The sequence below is a fragment of the Polypterus senegalus genome, chromosome 4, assembly GCF_016835505.1.
Source record: "Polypterus senegalus isolate Bchr_013 chromosome 4, ASM1683550v1, whole genome shotgun sequence".
Lineage (NCBI taxonomy): Eukaryota > Metazoa > Chordata > Cladistia > Polypteriformes > Polypteridae > Polypterus > Polypterus senegalus.
The window spans coordinates 62,087,314-62,110,345 of record NC_053157.1 but is presented as its reverse complement, the minus strand read 5'-3'; the positions used below and the strand labels follow the sequence as shown (position 1 = coordinate 62,110,345).

The 23,032-nt window shown below is 36.7% G+C and overlaps 1 protein-coding gene across 9 annotated transcripts in view; it reads right to left on the bottom strand.

The window, feature by feature from the left end:
- Positions 1 to 23,032, bottom strand: part of apba1a (amyloid beta (A4) precursor protein-binding, family A, member 1a) — a 388,552-nt gene that overhangs the window by 193,364 nt on the left and 172,156 nt on the right. Inside the window, exon 3 of one of the 9 annotated variants that reach the window (XM_039750749.1) lies at positions 4,050 to 4,211. The exons of the other annotated variants lie outside the window; for them this stretch is intronic. The gene's annotated coding sequence lies outside the window, so the exon portion shown is untranslated. The remainder of the gene's footprint in view (positions 1 to 4,049; positions 4,212 to 23,032) is intronic. 9 annotated transcript variants of the gene reach the window in all.

The following is a 23,032-nucleotide window of genomic DNA, read 5'->3' as shown; positions in this document are numbered from 1 at the left end:
CGTGTGCGATTACATACGATTAATCAAGATTAATTCTTACACAGCCTCTAATTAATTGGATTAATTTTTTTAATCGAGTCCCACCCCTAATATATATATATGTGGATATATATATATGTAGATTTGTATATATATGTGTATATACAGTATATATGTAGATATGTATGTTGTATATACAGTATGTATATATATGTGTGTATATATACAGTATGTGTATATATATGTATATATATGTATGTGTGTATATGTGTATATATATAACTATATATATGTGTATAGATGTGTATATATATATATATATATATATATATATATATATGCCAGCAACACTCATATCAATGACAAAACAATTACATTAACAATCATCTTACGTTATTTTTAAAATGTTTGCTTTTCTTTTCATAACTTCTTTAACACACTACTTCTCCGCTGGCTTGGTATTCTCTAGTATATATATATATATATTATATATATATATATATATATACATATATATATACACATATATATATATATATATATATATATATACATATACACAGGTGCCGGTCATAAAATTAGAATATCAGTTATAAAAAGTTGATTTATTTCAGTAATTCCAATTAAAAAAGTCAAACTTATATATTGGAGTCATTCATTACACACAGACTGATGTATTTCAAATGTTTATTTCTTTTAATTTTGATGATTATAAGTGACAACTAATGAAAGTCCCAAATTCAGTATCTCAGAAAATTAGAATATTGTGAAAAGGTTCAATATTGAAGACACCTGGTGCCACACTCTAATCAGCTAATTAACTCAAAACACCTGCAAAAGCCTTTAAATGGTCTCTCAGTCTAGTTCTGTAGGCTACACAATCATGGGGAAGACTGCTGACTTGACAGTTGTCCAAAAGACGACCATTGACACCTTGCACAAGGAGGGCAAGACACAAAAGGTCATTGCTAAAGAGGCTGGCTGTTCACAGAGCTCTGTGTCCAAGCACATTAATAGAGAGGCGAAGGGAAGGACAAGATGTGATAGAAAAAAGTGTACAAGCAATAGGGATAACCGCACCCTGGAGAGGATTGTGAAACAAAACCCATTGAAAATTGTGGGGGAGATTCACAAAGAGTGGACTGCAGCTGGAGTCAGTGCTTCAAGAACCACCACGCACAGACGTATGCAAGACATGGGTTTCAGCTGTCGCATTCCTTGTGTCAAGCCACTCTTGAACAAGGGACAGTGTCAGAAGCGTCTCGACTGGACTGCTTCTGTGTGGTTCAAAATTATGTTCTCTGATGAAAGTAAATTTTGCATTTCCTTTGGAAATCAAGGTCCCAGAGTCTGGAGGAAGAGAGGAGAGGCCCAGAATCCACGTTGCTTGAGGTCCAGTGTAAAGTTGCTACAGTCAGTGATGGTTTGGGGTGCCATGTCATCTGCTGGTGTTGGTCTATTGTGTTTTCTGAGGTCCAAGGTCAATACAGCCGTCTACCAGGAAGTTTTAGAACATTTCATGCTTCCTGCTGCTGACGAACTTTATGGAGATGCAGATTTCATTTTCCAACAGGACCTGGCACCTACACAAAGTGCCAAAGCTACCAGTACCTGGTTTAAGGACGATGGTATCCCTGTTCTTGATTGGCCAGCAAACTCGCCTGACGTTAACCCCATAGAAAATCTATGGGGTTTTGTGAAGAGGGAGATGCAATACGCCAAACCCAACAATTCAGAAGAGCTGAAGGCCACTATCAGAGCAACATGGGCTCTCATAACACCTGAGCAGTGCCACAGACTGATCGACTACATGCCACGCCACATTGCTGCAGTAATCCAGGCCAAAGGAGCCCCAACTAAATACTGAGTGCTGTACATTCTGATACTTTTCCTGTTCATACCTTTCAGTTGGCCAACATTTCTAAAAATCCTTTTTTTGAATTGGCCTTAATTGATATTCTAATTTTCTGAGATACTGAATTTGGGACTTTCATTAGTTGTCAGTTATAATCAACAAAATTAAAAGAAATAAACATTTGAAATACATCAGTCTGTGTGTAATGAATGCATCTAATATACAAGTTTCACTTTTTGAATGGAATTACTGAAATAAATCAACTTTGTCATGATATTCTAATTTTATGACCGGCACCTGTATATAAACAAACAAACTTTACTATATATATGGTCTCTAATGGAACTGGGAAATGTTTTCGGGGGAAGGAGAGGAGTGTGCAGTTCTCTACCAAAAGGTTAATGGACATTTTTGTTTTCTTCTGCCTCTTCCAAATCCATGCAATTGTCAACCTATAAATGTACTCCTTTACTTCTTTTCTGGGGTCTGACAACCCAGGACGCAGCAGGGTCAGGCACATGTGTAGAGAAACAGGTAGACTTACGGCAAATCTTTTATTGTTGCACTCCAGGTAATATTTTACACAAAATGTTAATGAGGCTAAAAATAAACGTTTTTGTTATTTTTCTGCTGATCAGATTCAGAACAGCTCTGCGTTATTCTATATTACAATACGATAAAAATGACATGTTCTTAGGAAGGAGTTTTCAGCTTTGAAATAAAAGAAAGCAACATGGAAGATAGAATAAGATGTAATCTTAAAGATATAGGTTTGCTTGAGGATTGTGAGGATATCAATTTGGTGGGTTTTATTACTCAAGCTTCAAAAAATTATATCCCCATTGGAATTTTGTAAGCTGTAAGTGATACATATACATCAGGTCTATGCCTCAAGATCCTCTGACACAAAACCATACATGTTTTCTCCATTTCTGCTAGATGCCTAAAGGTTGGACACTCAAGAAATCTATACAGGAGCTAGGATTCTTCAACGTTCTTACTGTGAAAAGACAAAAAGCCTTTAACCTAGTTATACAGGAGGCTCAAGCTGTTGGTCATCAGAATTTTGTACTTATGCGTGCATGGCTGAAGTTGCTACATTACTTGGCCCGTCATCAACTTAAAACACTTGAGAAAGCAATACAGACAGTGGCAAGCTTTATAATGTCAAGAATATTAGCACTATAGATTTTTGATACTGCTTCTTTGCTAATTTGTTACAGTTACTCAAATATTTTAAGTTGGGGGTGAAGGTAGTTAAGGCCATGTGCCCAGATTATCAAGTGATCGTCTCACCCTTTCTGTAATCTTTCTATTTTCAGTATTACACACTTAGTTGGATCTCCAATTGATTGTTGTCTGCTGTTTAGATATTTTGGACAAAGTGGAATTATGGGTAGGGATGGGTGATATGCAGAGTTGCTCTCAAGGTTATGTGCTGTGGGAGGGAGAGGGCAGGTTGATAACTCAAGTTTTCTTGGTGATGTTCTTCATGAACTGTGTTTCATGGATATGTTGTTGTGTCATCAGATCATGCAAACTTAATATTAAATATTTTGCAATCTGTTGTTAGTATCCTTTTTCTATGTGTGAGCCTTTTACTGTATGATTTTTTCGATCTTGCTTTCTAAAGGAACAGGGCTGGTCTGACTGTTGCCTCGTGAAACACTAATGGCCTCAGCTCACCAGTTCATCAATCTGCATACTTCAATTTTCTTCATAAAGATAAAGGTAGATACTGTGCTGCTTCAAGAAATGCATTTTAAAGTGAAGGGCTTGGCTATATAAATTAGATGCCAATGTATTTATGGATCCTTCTATGGATCATTCTTCCCCTTTGCTAAATAAACATCATGGCCCCTTCCCTAGATTGACTACTGCAGTAAGAACAGAGCTCAATGCCATCCTGATGCAAGAAGCTAAATTTCAGGTTCACTGAGTTTGTGCTCTTTATTATGTGTCTTGAGTGACCCCTGGAAGACTTTTGTGAGAATCTGCAAAGAAATAAGACATTTGCATCTGTTGATTCTTTGAAATTTAAGTCATGACGGTTATCCAATAATGATGAAGAAATTAATACAGTTTCAAAACTTTTATTGAGTTATTCTTAGATACTGTAACCTTATTCTTTCTGTGTCTGCTACTGAGGAGTTTCTAGAGAAATTACATCTTCATAAACTTTTTAAAGCATTATCAGATGGTCCCAGTACATTACCTGAACTACAGTAAGTGGGGTCATTTACAAATGAACACTGTCAAAACTTCTGGGGACGATGGAACCCCCGATGAGTTTTCCTCTACTTTTTGGGATAAATTATCACCTTATGATTTCCAAATGCCGTAGGCTACTGTTTCTTCTCCCAAATTATTGCAGAACCTAAACAAAACAGATATATACCTTTTACTCATATACTGTAATAGTTACTGTTTAGTGTTACTGTAGTTACTGTTTAATAGTTATATTAACTAGAGTTCTTGCCCATAGGCTACAGTTGGCTATCTCAAAATTGCTACAACCAGACCAAATTAGGCTTGTCAGATCTTCTTTTTCTATTGACATTGTCCATCATTTTATGCACAGCAAAGATGGAGTGTCTTCCCTTTCCTTGCCATTTCAATTTTTATCACGTGAGGCTGAAAAGATTTTGATAAAGTGGCTTGGATTAGATATTTTCTCCCTATCATTAAATAAATCCCATTATCATTAAATGTTCTTGTATGCTGATGGAATTCTTTTATGTATGGGTAAAGCACATTCAGATCTGCCTGGCATTTTGAATCTTTTGCCGGTTTTAAAGAAGGGTCTGGCTATAAAAATAATTGAGGCAAATCTGCTTTTCTAATTTTTGAATCATTCTTACAAGTCTTTTAGTTTTCTCTAAATATTCCGTCTACCAAACATTTTAGATATCTTAGGATTGAGACAGCTTTATTCTCTAACATGATTGCTAATAAATCATATACTTCCTGAAAGAAGCAAGTCTATGAATTTGTGGTTCAAGTTAATACAGTATAATGATTGATTATTATAATGAAAATAGTTCCTTGTTTTAATTTAATCAGTTCAATGATCCTTTTCTGTCTTGTTTAAGATACTAGTCTGAAGTCAAACCAATGATTTCCAATTTTATCCAGGCAGGAAGAAAACCTAAACTTAGGGTTTTGTGACCCATCCTTTAAGCTCTTGATTTGCTTCCACTTTGTTTTCCAGTCATGACTGTAACAAGAAAGTTTCATAGCTCTTTTCACACTATGTTGGAACTCCCATTAACTACAACTATATTAAAACCAATCCAACTCTGTTGTTACTCAGTAACATTTTAAGCCATAGGTTCTTAAACTATGGATTGGTTGTCTGATTTTGGGTTGCACAGAGTTGTCATTCACAACTGTAATCAAAAGAAAAGGGTTGTGTATGGATTGTGAAACGTATTGGTATGGGTCAGCAAATATTGGTCTTGAAGACACAAAAAAGTGAAAATTGGGTTGTGACAAACAACAGTTAAAATTTAACAACCACTGTTGTAAGCATTTTCTATTTTTGTGGAGAATCATCTTGTTAAAGTGCCCAGAAAGCACACTTAACTCCTATTTTTATTAATAGAGGTTTATTAATAGGTTGTCATCCTTGTTCATTCCCCCAGTGGTCTCAGTGTTGGAACATCACCTTAAGTGACGTTTATGACAACCATGGCAACCATCTGTAAAATATGGTATTCTATCTTCTCTTTCTTTTTTTATAATTTACCTTTACAAAAGTCAGGTGGGCTCTCTTTTTCAGCTCCACTACATAGTCAGCCAATTTATTAATTTTTACTATACATCCTTAACACCCTTTACTGAGCTAGTTTCTATTGTGTATTCCCTGCTTTGTAGCAAAATCTAGGACAGAGACCTTGTTGCCTCCTCACCTGTCTATACTGTTGGAATATATTAGTAACATTAAATTTTGTTCCAGAAACAAAAAGTTACCAGTTTACTTTGTTTCAGTTTGTGCATAGCTTACACTTGACTCTGCATTGCTGTTATGTCTTGGGGTTGCCTATGGGTCTAATTTCCATGGTAATTTTTTGCATGCCTATTGTCTTGATTCCTTTTTTAATATTTCTTTTTCAAATCTATTTGTTTATTGAGGTATCACTTACTCCATCACCAAACATTGTTATTTTATTGGATACATCTTCACTTAGGCTGTCTTCTTTCCAAAAGAAAGCATTTATTTTAAATACTATTGCAGCTAAATTGTTATTAGTGTTCAGGTAGAAATCATCAATTAATTTGTTCCCAGTCATTAGCTAACCTCATTTTATAGTCTTTTAATATTGGTTGATGGAGCTGAAAGATGTGCAGTGTAACCAAAAAGGTTTAGGGACTGGATTTGAACAGTATGTTAAAAATGTAGTATCTTAACCAGTCCAGACTCAGTAAATTGTAGATAATTGACACTTATCTCTATATATAATTTTCATTTGGATCTTGATCTTTGTTTGTCCGTGAATGAATTAGAAGAAGCAGCACTAGATGGCAGTAGAGAGCTAAAACATAGGAATTGCATTAAGAATCTCCTCCTCGCTTATACTACTGAAGACTGTAGTACTCCAGTCACACCTCAAAACACAGGCATTCAAACTAAACAAATTGTTGTGCTTTAAATTAACTAAAGAGATCTTCATTTAGATTTTGATCTTTGTTTGTCCGCGAATTCCATGCATGCGTAGACCACCTTCCAGTTTAGTATGTTGTTGTTACTCACGGATGTCAACAATGTGCCAGAATAATGAAAAGGGTGGTGGACAGTGTTACGCTGGTTAGCTCCTGAGGCCTGGTTAGAGAATGAGATTGCCAAAGATAAAAGGTACGTGCCTACGTAACATATGAATGAAAGAAAGACAGTGGGTAAAATGAATGACAATGTAACAGCATGTTCCGGAAATTATTATTGTTATGTTGTAGCCGGCGAGTGCTGCGCGTCTCACAGTTGAACCATGGCTTGCTCACATGTCAATGAAGTGATCCCTATTTATGCTTTAAAGAGCCTGGATACCTATGTGTCCCCCTTTTATAACCATTGCTCCGTGTATATCGCCTTACTCTTTGGATTGCCACAAAGCAACCTGCGAGATTGGAGAAAGGTTGAGAAGAGATCGTGAGAGGAAACAACAGCGCCGTGAAAACGAGACGGACTGTGAGCGGATAGAAGCAGAAATGCTCCTACACCACCACATAATTACGATTCGGACAGTGATTCCGAGTAGGCCGTTCCTATCGAATCAATATCCAAAGGCTTTCTTTTGTAATTTTGTTTACCTTACAAAAAATCATAATTCTGTGTGACGAAGGGCCCAGTTCACGACTGGCAGCCGCGTTTAAACAGGGAGCCCTTCACAGACAACTTTAACACGCGCAACGTAGTTGGGCGCACATGGCTAGTTGTAAATAATGACAGCATTCTTTCACACGCTTTGCTTTCAGTTTTAGTCCAAAGTTCAAATCAGAGGTAATACATAACTGGACTTCAATTTTCTAATTCTCAATAAAATAACCAATAATATGCATACAGTATGTATGATACATTATTTCCTCAAGTTTAAACCAATTTAGTCTGACTAGACATAAATGAGTGAGGGACTATTTTCTTTGGAAGTACGAGTTATTTACCATTATGGAACAAGGTGCATTTTGCTCTGATACTAAACTTTAAATGTACAAAATTAGATTCAATACTCATTTTTTAAGGCTTTATGAATCAAAGCTTCAGCCTTGAAAATGAGTTTATCTGCACTTAGATAAATGGAATATGATCGAGTGGAACTGATTTAATGTTGTCTATGCAACAGCTGGGCACCCTTGTTATCTAGTGTGACAGAGATGCTGTGCTGCTAGAGCAATAATCCCTTTCAAATGTTACCTTGAGCAACAGCAGACAAATGGTCAAAGATAAACTGATAAATGTAATCCTGGTTGTGATTCTGAGAGGTACCTGCAGGGAGTGTCATACAGATGTCAGAATATGAATCAAAGAATGCTAATCTGCTGCAGTAAAAATGAAAGTAGCCTATATATTACATTTTAAAAACTTACTGTCTACTAAGTCTGTGTAATGACTTTTCTAACTTGGTTTTTAACGGTTTCCAATAGTAGCCATTTTTATTTTGGAAAAAAAAAATCTAAAAACTTTGCGTCTCTCTTAATGTGCAAGCATACAACAGTGCACTGTCTCTATTCTCAACTATTCTCTCACCTCGACACTTCTTACACAGTTTGGGCTGCTTTCTAAAGTTTATTTACAAAAACAGAATTAGGATTTTTAGAAGGAAATTACAAAAGCATAATGTTATGATCTTAGAAACATTGGTCGCAAGAAAAGGTGTGATTAAAAGATCAAGAGAATGCATGTATTAGTAGAAGAAGGCAGAGGCAAAGCAAGGGACAGGTTATTTTTTAAGAGAAGTCAAAGTATTGGTCATCAGTTACAAAACACAAGAGCAAGAATTGTGGTGAAAGGGGCAGGGAAAAAGGGCCCTGAAACTCGCTTAAATTTAATTACCTCTAACTAAGAATTTGGTGTGTATTCACAATGAATCCACTACTTAAACAGAAAAAACTTTGTACCTTAATCTTCTATATGCAAACATACTGTGACTTCAGCGCTGCGTGACCAGGCAAAAGAGATAGCAACTCTAAACAATATGGTTGTGGTCATTCAGTAATAAACAGAAATGGGGACAAATTAAACTGAAAGCATTGCCAGAATACTGATAACATATTTCAAACCTCTCAAAAACAAAATGGTGAAACACAAAATGCAAAAAATGTGTTATGGACCATAAACTCAGATTATAAACATAATGAAAGCTTGAAAACTGCTATTCATCATCTAAAGATTAGGAAAGAACCTGCAGTGCCTCGTACATAGTTCTACACGTTTGTCTGTATTAAGGGGGAGAGGGGCACTGCCCTCCTAGCAGATGGCAATCTTATGCAAATATAAAGTAAGTAGTAAACTTGCTCAATTCATTTTACTTATTGTTCAAATGTTTATAACAAGCTAGTCATTACATTCAGATTTTCCTTTTTAGAAAAATATTTAATTTTTGGAGTATGTAAAATTCTCTTTGTGTCTGCTGCTACTAGCCTATTTTTAAGTTAACTGGGTAGGATCTTTAATACTTTCCACGCATACTTTTGCTTATGTTTGCTAAAGTGTACCCTGAACTTTTCACTTTCTCCATGGGGATTGAAGGCTGGGACCCCTTTAAGTGATCCACTGGTTGAGTTTTAATGATGCAATTTAAGTATTACGTGAACATGTTATTTAGGAGCATTTGCGATCATTATCTTTAATAATCTATTTACTTGTACAACATTATTTAGCATTTTGAGCAATAATTGGAAATTTCATGATAATGTCGAAATATCATTTAACACTGTCCTTTGGGGAGTCTGCATTTTCTTACTGTGTCTGCGTGGGTTTCTCTGGTTGCTCCTGTTACCTCCCACTTTTCTAACATATGCAGGTAAGGTAAATTGGCAATGCTAAATTGCCCTAGTGCATGCTTAGTATGTGTGTGTTTGCCCTGCATTTGATTGGTGCCCTGTCTGGGATTTGTTCCTGCCATGCACCCTAAGAGTTCTGGGATTGGCTCTGGCCACAACAAACTGACCTTGGTCTGGACTAGGCAGGTTAGAAAATTACATGACATGATTGTCCTTTAGTGGTTGTACTGTATGTTTGTTGATATGGAGAAAGCATTATTTAAAGAGATCTGGATGTGCATGAGTGAGAAATGAGTAATAGAAGTATGTGTAGATTGCAGAGTTAGTGAGGGCCCATTAGAGTAGGTCTGTACCAGTGATCTTCCTTAAGCACTTATGTCCTTGATCTGACTATGGATGCATTGACTCAGAGGGTAAAGGATCAATCCCCCTGTGCATGCTTTTAGCTGATGACACTGTGTTGTGTAGCACCAGAAATGACGAAGTGGAGAGGAAGTTGGAAGAATGGAGAAAGACTTTGGAAGATAGAGGATTGAAGATAAAAAGGGAAAAAGACAGAATATCTGAGGATTAATTATGATCAGGATTTAGCCTACAGGGAGAGCTACTGAAAAATGTGGATAAGTTAATATATCGAGGATCAATATTAGCCCAAGATGAAGAGCTGGATGCAGAGGTAACTCATAGTGTGAATGGAATAACTGAAAAAAAAGTATCAGGAGTACTGTGCAATTGCTGAGTTAAGGCAAACTCTAACAGGAAGGTTTCTAAGACAATGGTAAAAATAGCAATAATGTATGAAGTTGAGACAATCACATGTAAACAGAGTGTCAGAGAAGAAGCTGGATGGGGCAGAAATGAGAATGATGGAAAGATGGATGTGTGGAGTTACAAAGGAGGACAGATTAAAAAAATGAGTCAATCAGAAGTACAATAAAAGAAGTACAGATATCTAAGACAGTACAGAAAAGTAGGCTTAAGTGGCATATATATGTGATAAGGAGAAACAATGAATATGTGGCCAAAATTATGATAGAAATGAAAGTACAGGAGAAGGGAAAGCAGAGTAGGCTGAAGCAGAAGTGGATAGATGAATTAAAGAAGATTCAAAGGAAAAGGGTCTGACTGCGGAGGAGGTGCAGAACCTAGTTATGTGGAGAAGGTTGATGAGGCACATCTTCTCTACAGAGAAGTCGGGAGAGATGAAGAAGAAGGAAAAAAAGGTGGTTGTACCATATGACAATATGTTTATAGATCTTCATATTATGTAACTTTTCATGGAACTATTTGGCTGACATTACATCAGTGCGGGTGCTGATAGTCTTGTGAAATACAGTCTCTCTACATTGCTGTCTCAAATTAGGTTTACTGAAGGACTTCTCCTTACTCAGTTACCCCCCAATGTCTCTGCAATAGTTTCAGATTTCCACAGCTTTGATGACTTTTTCTAGGCCTCATTCACTTCCTGCACATTCATGCTGATGACCAGCAGCGCACTCACATCACTCATGGGATCAGAAGCAACCCCAACACTAACTTTCCCCAGCTCCATAAGACAATATAAGCCAGGAACCTTCTCAAGACATGCCAGCAGCCACATACCCAGTCCAATACATTTAATAAAAGAAATGTGTCTCATACGTTCTGCTCGTTAATTGGTTGCATATCTTTCTCGCTTTCACCCATTCACTCACTCACTCACACACACACACACACATAGCACCTTCCGAAAGGCTTCTTGGAGTGGTTCTGTCCCTTGTTTCACCATCTCTCCCATGTCTGTGTTGCCTCACCAGAACTTTCATACCAAAAATGCCATGACTATATGATAAAGACAATGCACTTTGAACTTGCTTAACAATTCTGACCATGATTTCCCTTGGCTCAATAAAAGAAAACTGAGAAAAGAACATAAATTAAGTTTGGCAGCAATTAGCATATCTGAAAAACAATACAATACACTGACTTAGATGTGAGCTGTTTTTAGTGTAATTATTTTCATATTAAATATTTTTAATGAAATTAATTAATTTTTAAATATTATGACTGCTTGTCCCAAGGGAAGTATTTGCTAATTGCCCTACAGAACCATTTAATAATTTTGCCAGCATTACCCTGTTCAAAATATTTAAAATTCTCTGGTTGCTCCTCAGACCACTTTACCCCTTAACTCTACATAGCTCTTAAAAGGCAAGCTCTTTTATGCAACTTTCAGCACTTCTTATTTCAAGGGGAAAGACTTCTTTCACCTGGGAATTTTGTGATACTTCCTGCATAACTCTGCCTTTGCATGGAGAACAATGTCACAGTTCTGAGTGGAAATCATGTGCCACCCTGTTTTAGACCAGAAGTGTTTTGAATTCCTGCTAACCCAAATCTCTCTCAGTTGAGGATCAGGCACCTCCAACAGCTCAGTTGCCTGCCCTTTAGTGTGCTCGGAGAACATTACCTGATTGTTCCCATGTAGCACAATTCCCTTTCTGGTGCCCCTGCCTCTTGCCCTTTATGGCTGACTGCTGCATTATAATTACTCCTGTAGTGACAACCCAATACAGACACACACTGCACACCTTGGTGGCCTTCGTGCTGTCCTTGAGCTATGTCACAATTACCTACCAGCCATACACTTTTCCTATCATAATGAAAATAAATTAAATAAAAACTAAAGTAAATATTAAAAGCACAAAAAAAGAAATGCATGGATGTAGTTTTTTTTAAATGTATCACTTTCAAAAATCAAATAATTACTTGTGCTTATTTTAACAACTTCACCAATTCCTTTGCACAGAAATTTTACTGGGTAAATAAATGTGTTTTACAACTCTGTATTAATCAAATACTACAGACACCAGTTGTGGTCTTTAGAGGTGTCTTCTGAACCCAAATGTTGACTACAAGGCAAACGTCAGTACTCCTTCTACTGTGATGGCCTCCTGGCTGGCATGTTATCTTACTACTGCTTGGTTGAATTATCCTTATTGTATCATGCATCATGCCTCGATGTATGTATTCATGTACAGCAAGCGACAAACATTATACAAGTGCGTGCAACGAAGTGAACGTAAGCACAGAAAAAGATAATTTGCTTTAAATCAACTTAGATACTGCCAGCAATAAGTACAGGTTACTGTAGTCACTCAACAATAAGCTATAAGAAGCAATAATTTTTTTCAAAATAATATATCCCACTTCTTCAGATCCATGTCCCCTGCCTGGGGTAATTCTTTGGAATTAGATAACACTTTTGCAAAATATGACTCTAGAATTAGCACACTTTATGTGTGCTAGGAAATTCACTGCAAAAAAGTAAAAGTTACAGAATGTATATGGTACAGCAAAGTAATTCAGAGTTCTGCATGTCTTTATTGCACTGCCCTAATACAACAAGGCAAAGTAACAATCACAAAAGGAAAATGCAGTTTTAAAAGTCTCAGTCAATCTTCCATGTAGATTTGAATTTGAATTTACTCTTGTTCATTATGAGATACCTTTTCCTATCTTTTAAACCAAGGAATACAGATCACCTTTAAATGTGTTGACGGACACATTGTTTTTTATAGCGTTTTCTTAGTACATCTACTTCATGTCAATTTCTCAAAGATAGCAACTTAATGCAAAATCATTTTATCCAGCTGGGCTGTTTGAATTCAACACTTACAAATGAATTATTCAGATCAAAGGTTAACTGCTTTCCACCTACTCTAACACTTTTAATTAAATTCAATTAATTAAGGCAACAAACACCATAATGGTGGATTCTATAATGAATGTGACACTGGCGTATCATTTACATTTTTTCAAGCTAAATTAAAAATAGTAAGGGGCTAAAAAAGTTTCAAGTAAATCTTTTGTGCCTTTTGCTTCCACTGAATTCCCTTCTCATCTTCTGTTTCTAATCTGCACTTGGAATGCAGCACTCAAGGTCAGAGGCCTTTAGAATGGATCGATAGAGATGCAGATTAAGTCAAGCAGACTGCAGCTCTGCAAAATGTTCAAGTGAAAAACAAACTTCTAAAGCAAATTATGAATTCAAACAGCATTTCAACTGTGTACTTTCAGGCATGAAACCAGTCATACTGCAATTACATTTATTTTCCTTCTCACATAAAACATTTCTGTTAAAACATCATCTGCAAATCGATTTGTCTCGCCATTTAAATCTTTCTGAATTGATTTTGGTCTTCAACATCAAACAAGATCGATTGTCACATCTTTATATTATTTGTATAAATCAAGACAGGTGGCCTTGATCCCTGTCACTTATGACATAAAATAAAAATGGATCTTAGTGCCTAAACACTACAGCCTCTACATAAATCTACACTAGAAATCCTGAGTAACTACAGCAGAGAATGTGAAACTACTCGGTTTTTTTAAACAACTAAATCCCAGAGAATTTCTTGTTATATTTACATTGGGAATATGATTATTTGTCTTGGATCCAGAGAGAAATTGCACTGGCCTCATGAATACACAGTAAATACCAATCATCTAAAAAAAGTAAATCGGTTAAAAAAAAACCTGTCTTTGAGGCTACTTGATATTTTAATGATTTGTATGCCAGAGATAGGGTTTACATATTCCTCCATTAAATCACACATCTGTCCATCAATCTACTGATGTATTTGCTGAAATCCATTGATCCAATTTTATGATCATAGAGTGTAAGTCCATCACACGGCACATGAAGCAGAAACTCAGTCACTCATGGAAGGGCTATTTCTAAGTTCACAATTAACATTTGGGGCATGAGAGTATCCAAACAAAAGCCACACATAAGAAAGTAACTAGGCTAGGATCTGAACCCTATCTTCTGGAGTTATGAGGCAATAACACTAAGCAGTGCATCACCATGCTATTTGGCATTAAGAACAGTAACAGTTATCTCTCTATTATAAAAAAAATCTTGGAACGCTTGGAAGGAGACGAGACGTGATTTTCTCGGAGACACTTTTAACGTCCCACGAGACAAGGCAGTGAGACAAAAGGATAGCAGCTGTACATGCTTTTAAATGTTTGAAGCACTGCATGATATGCAGATCACGCAGCACAGCAACAGCAGCAGCAAGAGCAGGCCAACCGCTGATCGAGCAAAGAGGAGGTTAAAAAATAATGTATTTGTTTCTCAATGTATCACCATTTAAGAGGGGGTTTCAGAGGAGCAACCGCATCTCCTTAGCGTGTGTTCAGCCACCCTCTTCAGAATGCAAGTAGCAGAGACATGAAGTAGGGTGGGCGAGCAAAGCGAGGAGGGGACATAGCCCCCTAGTTTTTAAAGAAACAAACACAGTGATTGTATATTCAGCTACTAAGGTGTCCATTTCGTTCAGTTAATTGTTGCAAGTTAAATATCTTCTTATATAATACTCTATCGTGACTGTTTGTTTGTCTGTCCAGGATTTTATATCACATGTGGCTCGCAAACTGTTTCACCGATTGACCTGAAATTTGGTACACATATACTAAGTGACATCTAATATCCACTTTCGGGGTGATGATTTTTATTACTCTTTTTATTTTATTTTATTGTAGAATCAACTTTCAGCAGCGCACAGCAGGGCGGCCGTGCTGCGCATGCGTACAGGCATCGTTCTCATTCCCTACCACCTTCACGGTCACTTCTCCTACCTCTTCATATCTTAAATCATTCTTGAGGCAGATTGAAGACTTAAGTGCCAGCTTAAGTGAATCAGTTTTAATGCAAAAAGATGCCGACGGAAGAAGAGAAGTAGTGGGCCGCTAGAGTAGAGAAAAGAAGAGCTGCTCACACCCTCTGAGCAAACGAATGTTAAACGTACAGAGAAAGAGAATGAAAACTAGGAATGCTCAAGTCAGGTGTATTCACTGCACATTATCGTGCAGTACGCCGTTACTGGTGATAAAGATAATTCTCATATCTCTCCTTGAAGTTGTTTGCAGTCTGCTTTCAAATTAGTGCTTCTCTGGAAAATGGCTATACAAAATTAAAGACATCATTAATAACGTATTATTTTTAGAAGTGAAAAATTAACCACTTCTCTATTACCAAGATTTTTTTTTTCCAGAAACCACAATAACAGGAAGCATAGTGCAGCATTGCTTGGCAACATGGCCTGCTCAGCACTTGAGGTACTGACTTAAATATGAAACTAAGGTGAGTTAAAACATTGGGGTCTTAGGCTGTAATTGAGTAGTCAACTTTAATTTTTCTCTCACTACAGATAAACATATGAGGTAAAACACTGTAATTTTTTCCTGAACAGAAGCACAGATGGACAGCAATAGGACATGGTTCTGGACATAAGATATCCTAGATTTCAACCAAGTAAAAAAAACCTGCGATGAGATGAGACTTTTTGGAAGGCGAAATGAGACTTTTTGGAAGATTTTTTTCAAGTCCCATGAGTTGAGACCTTGGCCTTGAGATTTTTACAAGTCACGCCCTCTTCTCAACCATATACAGTAATCCCTCCTCGATCGCGGGGGTTGCGTTCCAGATCCCCCCGCGATAGGCGAAAATCCGCGAAGTAGAAACCATATGTTTGTATAGTTATTTTTATATATTTTAAGCCCTTATAAACTCTCCCACCCTGTTAACATTATTAGAGCCCTCAAGACATGAAATAACACCCTTTAGTCAAACGTTTAAACTGTGCTCCATTACAAGACAGAGATGACAGTTCTTTCTCACAATTAAAAGAAAGCAAACATATCATCTTCAAAGGAGCGCCGTCATAAAGGAGCGCCGTCAGGAGCAGAGAATGTCAGAGAGAGGCTCGCAAAGAAAAACAAACAATCAAAAATCAATACGTGCTTTTAAGTATACAGAAGCACGCTGATAAAGCGGCATTTTGTAGAGGGCGTCCGTGTCCTCTGTGCAAACAGCCCCTCTGCTCACACCCCCTCCGTCAGGCAGAGAGAGTGAGAAAGATAGAGAGAAGCAAACAAGCACCGCGCGGGAAGCATATCTTATAGTATTGAGGAGTTTTAGTTAATATGTAATACATGCTCTGATTGGGTAGCTTCTAAGCCAACCGCCAATAGCATCCCTTGTATGAAATCAACTGGGCAATCAAACTGAAGAAGCATGTAACCTAAATTAAAAGACCCATTGTCCGCAGAAAGTGGCGAACCAGCGAAAAATCTGTGATATATATTTAGATGTGCTTACATTTAAAATCCGTGATAGAGTGAAACCGCGAAAGTCGAAGCGCGATATAGCGAGGGATTACTGTACAACCATGCACATGGTACTCTCACCTCATTTGTGTGAATGCTTTTGACAGACATATTTTCTGCTCCCTTAGCTCTTATAAAGTTTAATGTTATGATCATGGAGAAGGGATGCAAAATAGAATCGAAAGAATTAAACGATCGGACGTATTAGAAATTCTACAGCCAATAATAAATACAAATCCATACGTTCAAAAGTATCGCACTTTGCACAAAATTTATCTGCAAAAACCTCACATGCATATATTGGTTACTTTGCAAAATAAATTATTAACTCCTGATGATGTAGATCGTTTTGTATGTGCTGAAATTCCAAACAGAGGAACCTATCCTGAATTATGGTACAAAGTAATTTAACACATGTCTCACATACCTCATTTAACAGATTCAGTATGTTGAGACTCCAAAAAAAAAAAAAAAAAAAAAAAAAGTGTTTAAAGACATTTTCTAAAGCTTTTGTTAATTCAACAGATGACTAAGGCTGGCTTTCCTGATTATGGATGCAGAGATAATCGTCACAAACAACACACTTATCATGGAAAGAAAGTTGTTAAAATTGTGATGATCGATAATTCAATGATTGTACCGTATAACCCATATTTGCTCAAACGATTCAATGGTCATATTAATGTTGAATATTGTGCATCAGTTATGAGTATTAAGTACATCCACAAGTACATTCATAAAGGGCACATTAGAGTACCCATGAATGTATCCAAAGAACAGTCACAGGACGAAGTTCAAGCATATTTCGATTCAATTTAAAGCGGGTGGCATTTAATGGAATTGCCAATGCACGGTCAAGGTCATTCTGTTGAATTATTACCAATTCATTTACCAGGCCATGATTCAATTTGAAGAAGGTGAAGATGCTCAAGCTTTACAGGTAGCAAAAAATAATAATAATAATAATTGACTTATTCTGAACTTAACAAAAATGACGTAAATGCAAAAGCATATACGTTTTCTTTCAAATTATGATGTTTGACTATTTTTTACTATGCTTAATTACTCGCTGTAATGTAAAATAGTTAGTTCTATTATGCATATGTAACAGTTCCCATGAAAATAACAATCTGTTTAAATTGTAAATCCGCTGACCCATACACGACCAGCAGAGCCGTGAAGTGGCAGGGCTGGGGGCAGAGCCCCCTAGTCTATAGAAATGGAAACCAAAAAGAGGTTTTAGAGGATGCCAGACAGATGTTCAAGGAAATGAACTCCATATACTGTATCATTGAACATTGTATAGTTTAACTGTACTTAATTCATGCTCATGTCACATGTTACAATTTGTGGTATAGCTTGTCTGCGGCTTCAAAAAAATGTCCAGTTTTAAATAATCCAAATAACCGTGTCAAGTTAGATATGTGGGGGTCATCTCAACTCGATATGCTCACCTTATGATGCCAGTTTAGTGCTGTTGGCAGGAGATGGAAGTAACTAAATAACATATTGGCCTAAACCAAATTTCTCTTTTCTTCTTTTTACAATTACAGCAAAAATGTAAAATAGGTGATCTTAACTTTTTTTTCATTATGCCTTTGGTTGAGGCATTATGTATCAAGCTAGCAAGCACTCAAGAGGCAGACTGTGTGTTAACTGCATGCTGGATGAAGCAGTTTAATGAATATTGCTGTAATTGAAAAGGTAATGCAATCATAATAACAAAATGATAAATGGAAATATGTACAATTGTACAAATCTGTACAAAAACAAAGTTTACAAAAGTGTGATGCAGAAATGCAATGTAACTTATTTCACTTTTGACCTAACATCAAAGAAATCTGTAAAACACTCCATTATCATGCGAGTCACTTACCACACAAAATCCCTCTATAAAAATGTTTTTGTTAATGTAAACACGGCACTTTTTTCTCTAGCCCCGTAAAATGTACAATGCATACTGTATGTGAGAATACATAGGTGTGTTATTCTGGGGTTCTGAGGAAAATTTTGGTAGACCTATGAGGCTCACCATAAAAAAAAAATTTTGAAAGCATCTGCTTCAGACATTGCATTACATATAGTTGTGCTTTCTTTTCAGTAGGGCACCAGAAATAATAAGGGATACACCTCGGATGATAAACAACAAGGTCAGAGATTAGGTGAAAGACTGGAAAGCATAACAGGAGTCGGGCTGAGACAGTGAGCAGTTATCATATCTCCTGCGTATTGGAGAGAACTGCAGGTATTCCAGAGTCAGAAAAACTGTGAAAATAAACACTGCCAGTATCACCAGTGGCATTAAATCATTATTTTCTGCTCTTTATTCTTGGTCCGTTGAACACAACCTAGCATTCTCAAACAACATATATGCTCTGGGGTTCTTTTCTGCCCATCAGGCAATTCAATACTTCCTCCAGACAGCCCAAACTAAACACTTATACTCTTTCAATTCATTTTTCAATTTCTGCACAATACAGACTTACTTATTATTTATCCATTTATTGATTGATTTTATTTGTCTTGTAAGTCTGAATCTTTGTTTTTTATGTTTCTGCTGTTATACATGTCGAAATAACACAAACAGAATATATACTGTATATATACCTTATACATTTAAAAAAAATGTATATTAAATTATATGTACTGTATTTATTTTCTGCAGCATCTCTTGCAGGGAAATGTTCCAACAATTGTCCATGGAAGTAGAAGAGATGTATCCAATGATCTTTACAGATTATTTTGGTTTTCTCAAGGGTATGCGCAACAAAAATAATGGCAGGAAAAATCAAATTTATTTTGAGAATCATTGTAGGCTTACCCTTCTCCTCCCCTGATGAAATGGGCCGCCTGGAACAACGAAATATCTAGCAGTACAAGGTTGTTTTGTTTTCATTTATTGCACTATTTGAATAATGCTTAAAGATTAAAATGTTTTAAAGCCCGCTTTTCTGCCTGCACATCTGCTCAGTTTTAACCACAAGATGCTGAGAAGTTCCTTTCTCAGCTAGGTTAACTGGGGTAAGGGTGCAAGAGCACTCCCAATAAGGGGCTACAGTGACAGAAGGAACTTCTGCCAGTAAGGAGATGAGCCTCACTCCTGGGTAACTAGTGCATTCCAACTATGAATGGTATTATCCCCTAAGATTGGTTAGTGTTATGAACAGGCAAATTAAATTGGTGGCAGAGAGTTAAAAATGATACTGTAGGTTCACATTAAAATAATCTCTGCATTTGATGAAGGGGATTAATGTTTTAAGGAGAAGTTCTTCCAAAAGCCTTTCTTAGATATAACAATAGGCAAGGAACAAAATCATAAAAATTATGAGGAAACTACTAACAACATCCTTATATACAAACCAAAATGTAAAAGTCAAAAGAAACACCCAAATTCCACTATCCCTATGATGTTTTGAATCTACAGCAGCTAACCACACAAAAGGTTTGTCTTCAGAGTTCAGAAATTTGAATATTATTGATAGTGCCACAACTTCTGGCTGCCATGTGTAGCAACAGAGCTTAGCTGCCAACAACAATATGGTTGTAGTAAAGTCAGAAGGAGTTGGAATATATCCGTCACACAATGCATCAGGAGGGTACGCTCACTAACGTTCCCACAAAGGGCAAATCAATAAGTTTTCCTACACTTAAAAGAATTTATTAGACATGGAAATTTGTTCCTTATGCATTTGTACCTTTTGCAAGCATATGAACTAGCCACATGCTACTCATCAAAATGACAAATGCTATTGAATCACCATTAATTTTACTGAATCAGCCCGAAATCTCGGAGTTCTCTTTGACTCTAGCATGTCATTTAAAGCACATATTACAAAGTTGTCCAAATCATGTGTCTTCCATCTTAAAAATGTTAGGAAATTAAGGTGCTTTCTAAATAAACAGGATTCTGAGAATTAATTCATGCATTTATTTCTAGTAGGACTGACTACTGCAATGCGGTGTTCACTGGATGTTCAAACTGTTCTGTATACAGCCTCCAGTTAATCCAAAATGCTGCTGCAAGAATTATCACAAGAACAAGAAAGTACGAACATATAACTCCAGTTCTTAAATCCTTACACTGGCTCCCGGTTAAGTTTAGGGCAAATTTCAAAATCCTCCGTTTAACATATAATGCATTAAATGGCCAAGGTCCGGCTAAATTGTCTGAACTTATCATGACTTACAAACCAGAGCGCACATTAAGATCTCAAGATGCCGGTCTGCTTATGATTCCAAGGATTAATAAAATAACAGAGGTCGAACTTTTAGTTACAGGGCCCCTAAACTGTGGAATGGTCTGCCTGCTACAATAAGAGATGCCCCTTTGGTCTCAGCTTTTACATCCCAGCTGAAGACTCACTACTTCAGTTTAGCATATCCTGACTAGAGCTGCTGATTTACTGTACACACTGCATCTCTTTTGTTAGTCATTAGCACTAAAACATAAGCAGCATGATAGTTATAATTTGATACTAACCCTCACCTATTCTGTTTCTCTTCTCGGTACTCAACTGTGGCACTTGGTGCCATGGCCCACCTGCCAAGTTGTTCTGCCTGCTTATGGTAAAGTCATCCCTGATGAACAATCGCTGGAATCATGGGAAAGAGAGGTCCTTTCATCGGATTGGCTGGCCCAGCACTGTTTCAGCTGTGTAATGGCCAAATGGGGGAGTCAGCTTGATGGCTGAGGTCTCCAAGATTATAAACAAATCCAAATCATATTATGTGAAGTCATCCATTGTTAAATTCCCCTACGCACTTCAAAAATTTTTATTTTTATATTGTATTGAGGTTTTGTTCTGTTCTATATATTGTATTGACCCCCTTCTTTTTGAAACCCACTGCACGCCCAACCTAACTGGAAAGGGGTCTCTCTTTGAACTGCCTTTCCCAAGGTTTCTTCCATTTTTTCCATACTGGGTTTTTTTTTGGGCGTTTTCCTTGTCTTCTTAGAGAGTCCAGGCTGGGGGGCTGTCAAGAGGCAGGGCATGTTAAAGCCCATTGAGGCACTTGTTGTGTGATTTTGGGCTATACAAAAATAAATTGTATTGTATTTGCTCCTTACACTAGAGAGGTGGATTAGGTAGGTTTGTAAATGGATAGATGGATGGGTGAATTCTGGTGTTGGATGTTAGGATCCCTTGCAGTTCAATGTTTAATCAAGAACCACACCTTACCCTCCTAATAAAAGAGCACCAAATTCAAGTGTATATAATTGATAAAGTCTACAATTCAGTTTCATTATTCAATACTACCACCCATGGTGACATTTTGGAAGGAAAGTGAAAGACGTTTTTTCTGTTTTTAATTACACAATCTTCCATGGCTATCAGTCTGTGGGAGAACAGCTGGTGTGCAGTAGATGACCTCTAATCTGGAAAACCTGCTAATTATCTTCTCTGTTGGAATCTGTGATACCAAGGATTGTGTGTGTGTGTGTGTGTGTCGGCGAGAGAGAGAGAGAAAACAGACAGGATGCCTGCAAAGTGTAAAAGCAAAATTGTTTTTTTTCCCCGTTGATAGGAAATCAGCAGTGTTGAACAGAAGAACATTAACTGAAAAATACAACCCACCAGAGTAGCGCAAAGATTTACTTCAGGGTCGCTCAAACATTTTTATATTTTCCCTACAAAGGATTTACTGCAAGCTTTTTATTTGTCTGAATTAAATAATACTGGTGTCTATCCATTCATATCTTTACTCACAAAACTCGACCTGTTCCCTTATTTATTCAGCTCTTCCTCTAATAAATCCCAAGGGCAATTTAAATGTAGCATCTATGACAGTAAAAGCTTCACCATTCTAAAATGGATTGCACTCCATTCTTTCTCTTACCACCAAATTACAACTCTGCGTTCAAAGATGTTTAACCCTTTAGAAAACAAACAAAATGCACAGAAATAGCAAAGAATATTTTCTCCAGTTAAGGAAGATTTTCTGTTAACTCATGTTTCTTTAAAAGATCATTTTAAACATGAACATTACATCAAAATATGTCAAACCACCTACATTAACACAAATAAACTGTAACAAAAGAAAAGTTATACATGGAGAATGTTTGACAAAAAATGGTAAATAAAGAATACAACTGCACAGCAAACAATGGAAAATATTATTTGAGGAGTAACAATTTCTGTTCTGGGACATAAAGAAACACACTCAACGAAGTGGAAGAAAGAATCTGTGTTTTCTAGGCAGGCTGGCTTCAAATAGTATAAGGATTTAAAATAAGTATGGGCCACACCAAGGAAAATTGATGTTGAGCTACTCTGTAGAAGACTTCTACTGAAAAATCTAATTATTGTTTCACACATCAATATCTTGTTTTTGTTGACAGACATGAAAATGAAAACAAATGCTCCATACTTAAATGTTTTCCAAAATATGTGAACCTTGTGATGCATTCACAAAAGAACTGGAAACTGCTGAGAAGTTGTGAGGGTATCAGGTAATCTGTCATATTCTGCAATTCCTAATTATGCAATCTGATATCTTCAAGGCAACAAGATGCAGCAACTACAAGTCAGTAAGTGTGACATA